The sequence below is a fragment of the Hyla sarda genome, chromosome 9 (genome assembly GCF_029499605.1).
Source record: "Hyla sarda isolate aHylSar1 chromosome 9, aHylSar1.hap1, whole genome shotgun sequence".
In the NCBI taxonomy this organism is placed as follows: domain Eukaryota; kingdom Metazoa; phylum Chordata; class Amphibia; order Anura; family Hylidae; genus Hyla; species Hyla sarda.
The window spans coordinates 61,747,174-61,755,471 of NC_079197.1; positions in this window are offsets into that span (position 1 = coordinate 61,747,174).

The window sequence follows — 8,298 nt, forward strand, 5'->3', positions numbered from 1 at the left end:
TGCCTTAAGTCGCTTCCCACCAGCCAAGTCTCTGTTGCTTCTCCTTTGCTCGGCCTTCCAAAGACCTATCAAGACTTTTCTGACGTCTTTTGCAAAAAACAGGCAGAGGTCTTACCACCACATAGGCCCTACGACTGCCCTATTGACTTGCTCCCTGGGACCACGCCGCCCCGTGGCAGGATTTACCCTCTCTCCGCTCTGGAAACGGAGGCCATGACGGAATATATTCAGGAGAATCTCAAAAAAGGTTTCATCAAGAAGTCTTTTTCTCCTGCTGGAGCAGGATTCTACTTTGTTGCCAAGAAGGATGGGTCTCTACGCCCTTGTATTGACTACCGCGGGCTCAATAAGATCACTATAAAGAACCGCTACCCTCTGCCACTCATCTCGGAACTCTTTGACCGGCTGCACGGAGCAAAGATTTTTACCAAGCTTGACCTCAGGGGCGCGTACAATCTCATCAGAATTCGTGAAGGAGATGAGTGGAAAACTGCTTTTAACACTAGAGATGGTCACTTCGAATACCTGGTCATGCCATTCGGTCTTTGCAACGCCCCCGCAGTCTTCCAAGACTTTGTCAATGAGATCTTCCGGGACTTGTTGTATACTTGCGTGGTGGTCTATCTCGATGACATTTTAATCTTCTCCTCCAACCTAGAGGAACACCGCCTCCATGTGCGCCAAGTGCTCCAGCGCCTCCGAGTTAACCATCTCTACGCCAAAATTAAGAAATGCCTCTTTGAACGTACCTGTCTTCCTTTCCTAGGATATCTGGTCTCAGGACAGGGCCTTCAAATGGACCCCAATAAGCTCTCCGTAGCCTTGGATTGGCCACGCCCCTCTGGACTTCGCTCTATCCAGCGCTTCCTCGGATTCGCTAATTACTACCGTCAGTTTATCCCCCACTTCTCCACTATCGTGGCTCCCATTGTGGCTCTGACCAAGAAAGATGCGAATCTGAGATCCTGGCCTTCCCAAGCAGAAGAAGCTTTTACTCGCCTTAAGGCCGCCTTCGCCTGCGCACCAGTCTTGACTAGGTCTGATCCACTGAAGCCATTCTTCCTCGAGGTGGATGCCTCTTCTGTTGGAGCCGGGGCGGTTCTTCTTCAGAAAAATGCTAAAGGAAAAAACGTCACTTGCGGTTTTTTCTCTAAAACATTTTCCCCCCCTGAAAAAAATTACGCTATTGGTGACCGAGAATTGCTGGCCATTAAAATGGCACTCGAGGAGTGGAGGCATCTCCTGGAAGGGTCTCTCCACCCGATCACCATCTACACTGACCACAAAATCTGTCATACCTACAGTCCGCTCAGCGTTTAAATCCTCGCCAGGCCAGGTGGTCATTGTTCTTCGCTCGCTTTAATTTCCAGATGCCCTTTCTCGTTCCACTGATGCTACGGAGGCAGAAACCGCTCCCCAACACATCGTTTCCCCTGAGTGTCTGATCTCTGCTGCTCCGGCTTCCCTGGCACCAGTTCCTCCAGGAAAAACCTTTGTCCCTCCACGTCTTCGCCTCCGGACTCTCAAATGGGGTCACTCCTCCCACCTGGCAGGTCACGCTGGAATCAAAAAATCCACTCAGTTGATTGCCAGACACTATTGGTGGCCTTCCCTTGAAAAAGATGTAACTGACTTTGTACGCTCCTGTACTGTCTGCGCACGTGATAAAATTCCTCGCCAAAGTCCCGCGGGTCTTCTTCTTCCTCTGCCAGTTCCCGAACAGCCTTGGTCACACATAGCGATGGACTTCGGCACTGACCTTCCTGTATCCCATGGCAACACTGTCATCTGGGTGGTCGTTGATCGATTCTCCAAAATGGCCCATTTCGTTCCACTCCCTGGCCTCCCTTCTGCGCCACAATTGGCGAAGCATTTTTTTTTTGCACATTTTTCGTCTCCACGGACTGCCTACGCATATCGTCTCGAAATTCTGGAGAGCACTGCACCCAATTAAAGATAAAATTGAATTTTTCCTCCGCCTACCACCCGCAATCTAATGGACAAGGGGAGAGAGTAAACCAAATCCTTGGTGACTACCTGCGACATTTTGTCTCCTCCCGCCAAGATGATTGGGTTGACCTGTTACCCTGGGCCGAATTTTCGTACAATTTCAAAGACTCTGAGTCATCCGCCAAGTCTCCATTCTTTCTGGTGTACGGCCGTCACCCACTTCCCCCCCTCCCTATCCCCACTTCGTCTGGAGTCCCTGCCGTAGATGATTTGACCCAGGACTTTTCCTCTATTTGGAAGGAGACTCAAAGGTCGCTCTCACTGGCCTCCTCTCGTGTGAAGAAACATGCGGACAAGAAGAGAAGAATTCCTCCTGTCTTTGCCCCTGGTGACAAAGTGTGGCTCTCTGCCAAATATATTCGGTTCCGTGTCCCTAGCTACAAGCTGGGTCCACGTTACCTCGGGCCATTTAGGGTCAAAAGTCAAATCAACCCTGTCTCTTACAAGCTTCATCTTCCTCCTTCTCTTCGTATTCCTAACTCCTTTCATGTTTCCCTTCTCAAGCCTCTCATTCTTAACCGCTTTTCTCCCAAGGTCACCGTTCCTGCTCCTGTCTCGGGCTCCTCTGACGTCTTCTCGGTTAAAGAGATTCTCGCTTCAAAGATTGTCAGAGGTAAAAAAAAATTTCTTGTTGATTGGGAGAATTGTGGTCCCGAAGAGAGGTCTTGGGAGCCAGAGGACAATATTCTAGACAAAGAACTCATCTACAGATTCCTCGGTTCCAAGAAGAGGGGGAGACCCAAGGGGGGGGGGGTACTGTCACGCCGAGCGCTCCGGGTCCCGCTGCCTTCCAGGAGCGCTCACGGCGTTCCTCTGGCTGCAGCGCTCCGGTCGGCATTGCTGACCACGAGCGCGGCTCTCTGGTCCCCGGAGGGGACGCGATCCGAGGCACGGCTTGTGTCCGCCCTCGGGTTGCGCCCCATCTCACTCACCTCTCGCCCCCGTCTGCTTCCTCCCGGCGCGCGCGGCCCCGCTCCCTAGGGCGCGCGCGCGCCGACTTGCTTAACCCCTTAAGGACCCGGGCTTTTTCCGTTTTTTCTTTTTTAATTTTTCCTCCTTAACTTTAAAAAATCATAACTCTTAAATCTTTTCACCTTAAATTATATATAATGGCTTAATTTTTGCGTCACTAATTCTACTTTGTAATGACATTAGTCATTTTACCCAAAAATCTACGGTGAAACGGGAAAAAAAATCAATGTGCGACAAAATTGATGAAAAAACACTATTTTGTACGTTTTGGGGGCTTCTGTTTTTACGCAGTACATTTTTTGTAAAAAATGATTCCTTATCTTTATTCTGTAGGTCCATACGGTTAAAATGATACCCTACTTGTATAGGTTTGAATTTGTATCACTTCCGAAAAAAATCATGAATACATACAGGAAAATTTATAAGTTTAAAATGGTAATCTTTTGACCCCTATAACTTTTTTATTTTTCTGTCTTCAGGGCGCTTTGAGGACTCATTATTTGCGCCGTCATCTGAAGTTTTTAACGGTACCATTTTTGTTCTGATCAGACTTTTTGATCACTTTTTATTCACTTTTTTGTGGTATAAAAAGTGATCAAAAATGCGCTATTTTGGACTTTGGAATTTTTTTGCGCGTACGCCATTGAACGAGCGGTTTAAAAAGCAGTATATTTTTATAATTCGGACATTTCCGCACGCGGCGATACCACATATGTTCATTTTTATTATTATTTACATAATTGTATTTTTATTTTTGGAAATGCCGGGTGATTCAAACTTTCATTAGGGGTAGGGATAATTGAAAGGGTTAATGATTTTTTTACACTTTACTTATGCAATATTATAGCTCCTATAGGGGGCTATAACATTGCATGTACTGATCTTTTACACTGATTGATCCATCTCCATAGGAATGGATCAATCAGTGTTTTCGGCAATTGAATACTCAAGCCTGGATCTCAGGCTTGAAGCATTCATTCGGCGATCGGACAGCACAGGAGAAGGTAAGAAGACCTCCACCTGTGCTACAGCTGTTCGGGATGCCGCGATTATACCGCGGCGATCCCGAACAGCTCCCTGAGCTAGCCGGGCACTTTTACTTTAGTTTTTAGCCGCGCGGCTCAGCTTTGAGCGTGCGGCTAAAGGGTTAATAGCGCGCGGCACAGCGATCAGTGCCGCGCGCTATTAGAGGCGGGTCCCGGCTTCACTATGACGCCGGGCCCGCCGCGATATGATGCGGGGTCACCGTGTGACCCCGCGTTATATCGCAGGACCGGGACTCATGACGTACGCATACGTCATGGGTCCTTAAGAGGTTAAATTTAAAGGGCCAGTGCACCACTAATTGGTGCCTGGCCCAATCACTCCCTAACCTATATAAAACCACTTCCCCTTCCTCTCCTCGCCGGATCTTGTTGCCTTGTGCCCTGAGAAAGCGTTATAGTGTGTCCCAAGCCTGTGTACCTTGACCTTCTGCTGTTGCCCCTGACTACGAACCTCGCTGCCTGCCCTGACCTTCTGCTACGTCTGACCTTGCCTCTGTATAGTCATTGTGTGCCGCGCCAGTCTCAGCTGCCAGAGAGGTCGAGTCGCTACTGGGGAACACGACCTGGTAGTTACTGCCGCAGCAAGTCCATCCTGCTTTGCGGCGGGCTCTGGTGAACACCAGTAACTGCTTAGAACCGATTCCCCAGTACGGCCCGCGTCATCGCCTCTCTGGTACAGGGGATCCACCTCCAGTGTCTTCACCAGCCGCTAGTCCGGACCCTGACACCAAGTTATAAAAATGCATAAGTTTCCATCTTTTCATCAAATGTTGGAATTTTTCGCCAAGAAAAGATGCAAGTATCGATGAAATTTTACCACTAACATAAAGTAGAATATGTCACGGAAAAACATTCTTGGAATCAGAATGAAAGGTAAAAGCATCCCAGAGTTATTAATGCTTAAAGTGACAATGGTCACATGTGCAAAAAAAGCTCTGGTCCTTAAGGCAAAAATGGGCCTGGTCCTTAAGGGCTTAAAATTGTCATCTTCTGACCCCTATAACTTTTTAAATTTTTCGGCATATGGGTCAGTTTTTAGCGGAACCATTTTTGCATTGATTGGACTTATTGATCAAATATCGAAAAATTGACCAAAAATACGCTTTTTTGGACTTTGGAATTATTTTGCACGTCCGCCATTGACCGTGCTGTTTAATTAACGCTATATTTTATAAATTCGGAGGTATCTGCACGCGGCGATACCACATATGTTTATTATTTACACATTTTTTTTCAGAAAATGCGAAAAAGGGGGGTAATTCAAACTTTTATTAAGGGAAAGGTTAAATTATCTTTTTTTTTTTTATTTATTTAAATTTATTTTTGAAAATTTATAGCTCCCATAGGGGGCTATAACACTGCACACACGGATCTTTTAGATTGTTCAGTGGTTTCTCGTAGGAAACCACTGAACAACACCGATTGACTGCTCATACCTGGATCTCAGCATGGAGGCAGGTAGGGACCCTCCGGCTGTCTTGTAAGCTGTTTGACATGCGGTGATTTTGCCCCGGACATCCCGAACATCCCCCTGAGCTAACCTGCAGTGATTTTGTTTAACTTATGACGCAGAGTTCATAGCCCGCTGCACTAAGTTCAGTGCCGCACGCTATTAGCCACGGGTCCCGGCCGTTGTTAGAGCCCGGGACCGACCCGCTATGACGCTATAGATCATGAGTGGACTCTGCCACTGTCTTGGACAGCGCAGGGTGTGTTGGCCTTATTTTTGTTTAACATATTTATCTTGTGCGCCGGGTGGCCTATGCAGGCCGCCTGTGCAGGCCGCTGGGCCTATTTTCATGTAGGTGCCTAGAGCGGAAGCTCCATCCGTCCCTACGTTAACCCGGCCATGGTTTAGTCAGGCACTAAGACATTATAAATCTCTATCATATGAATAGTGGATAAGATGCCTAATGGCAGTTATCCTGCCGCTGGGGACCCCCACAATCATCCATGCTGCAAACCCCTTAGCATCAGCAACAGAGCATGTTCACTATAAGTCAGATGGATGACAATCTGGTGGAAGGATATTGTGATGTCAATGTTTTCCCACCTGGGTGATGTCATGTCCCCCCCATCAATGCAAGCCTATGTGATGGGATATGACAGCTGCCTCGACCTCTAATAATGACAGTTGCCCTCGACCTCTAATAATGACAGTTGCTAGCACATTTATTGAATGTTCTTTTGCATTTAATTTTTGTTATTATTGTAGGTGACGGAAAAATATGAATTTCTTTTTGGAAAAGAATCAGACCATTTGCCCATTGCAAATAGAAATAAAATTTGGCGAAATATATTGCAAAAAGTAAACATGCTTGAAAAAAGGTCAACTCTGGAACTAAAAAGGAAATGGTATGACTGCAAAAGACAGGTTAAGTCAAAGTTATCAAAAATGCATATACATGCAAAGCAGACCGGAGGAGGGCCACCTTCTAGAAAAAAGCTAACTGAGGTAGAAGATATGGTTTCCCAAACTCTGGAAAGGGAACAAGTGAAAGGGATTGGAATCTATGACCTGATGGCTGGTCTGGAAAGTATTTAAAATTATTTCTTTAAATTTAATAATATGATAGCTCTTGGTTGGGAATAATGATATGACAAGACTTTATATTGATCAACACCATCTAATTTTGTAAATCAACATAGTGCCCTCTCACTCCTGATCCTAGTTGCGCATCTGCAAAGCATTTTAGGTCCACATATTGGTAATTACGTCAATACTGAGAATTTGCCAAACAAAATTAGAGGTCTCGGTTTTCAATAAACATGGTTTTTGACATTAAAATAATTTTAAAGAATCAGGATGTTATTGTTAAAGAAATACTGTCACTTCTTTGCTCCAGCACTATCCACAGATACTGTTGGGTAGTGCGGGAGATGCAGATTCTGGCGATCACTACCTTAGCTGGATCCACCTGGTCGTTTACCGGCAATCTTCATTTGATTATAACTTTCAAACAATCTGTAACTTGCACAGGCAGGATATCTGCATGGTTATCCGGCAATGATGTCAGTGCCACCTGCCATCAGCGCCAGCTGCTTATGGTTATTCATCCCGCGTCCCTCCAGCTCTCCCTCTCTTTTGGGGATGAATATTTTTCATCTGGTGGCGCTGCGGGTGGGCGGTGCTGACTGACATCAGTGCCATTTAACCACACATGAACAACGCCTGTGCAAGTTACAGCTTGATGTACAGTTATATTAAAAAGAAGATTGATGGTAAATGGCTGGGCAGATCAGGCTAAGGTAGGGATTGACATGAATCTGCGTCTCACGCACTATCCAACAGTATCTTTGGATATTGCGGGAACAAAGAAGTGATATTTTTCCATTTAAAAATGTAATGTATTTAAAGTAATTTTTAATGTATTAAAAGTTACAATGTGAAAAAGCGCCACCAAATTTTTAAAAAACTATGGATAGTAAGGAAAGTACCAATATATGTTTGTAAAATAATTACATTAAATGAAACAGGTCTTTGAAGTACGAATGTGTCAGGTGCATTTGAGGACTAAGGGGGAGATTTATCCAAAACTGTCCAGAGTTTAAGTTGCCCAGTTGACCCTAGCAAACAATCTGATCACTTTGTTCAGTTTCCAGAGGCCTTGTTAAAAATGAATGAAGCAATATGATTGTTTACTTTGCGCAACTCAGGAGATTTTATTCTACACAGGTTATGGTAAAAGTACCCCTAAATTCTAGATGTCATAGGGGTGGACATGTGGGTATTGTACGCCAGTGTTTCACAAACACTGTTCTTTCACCTTTTGCTAACATACCATCATTACTAGTCAGTAATTGATTGACCCTAAAACCCGGGTTGTGGATGTTTTTAAACAGCTCAATGTTTTGTTTTGTTTTTGAGAATTTGCAGGTGATCATGCGTTGGGTTATGAGTGAGTTTTCAGCTTGAAGCTTGTTTTGATAATGAAAATTTGTCGTATCCAAAAGCAATACTAAAAATAAAAAAAAATGCGTCCGTATTTTTATCAAGACAATAAAAATAAAAAATAAATTACGTTTGTGAACATGATACTAATTTTGATTGCTTATTCTTTAGGCACTTTAAAATTCCATTATCAAACATTTCACTCACAGTAATGGGTAATGACTTCCTTTACTCAGTTATCTACCTTTACAAGGGTACTCCTTTGAAAAATGTATTTGAGAATCAACTGGTGCCAGAAAGTTAAACTGATTTTTAAATTACTTCCATTACCCTAATCTTAATCCTTCTATTAATTATTAGTTTCTGAATACTACAAAG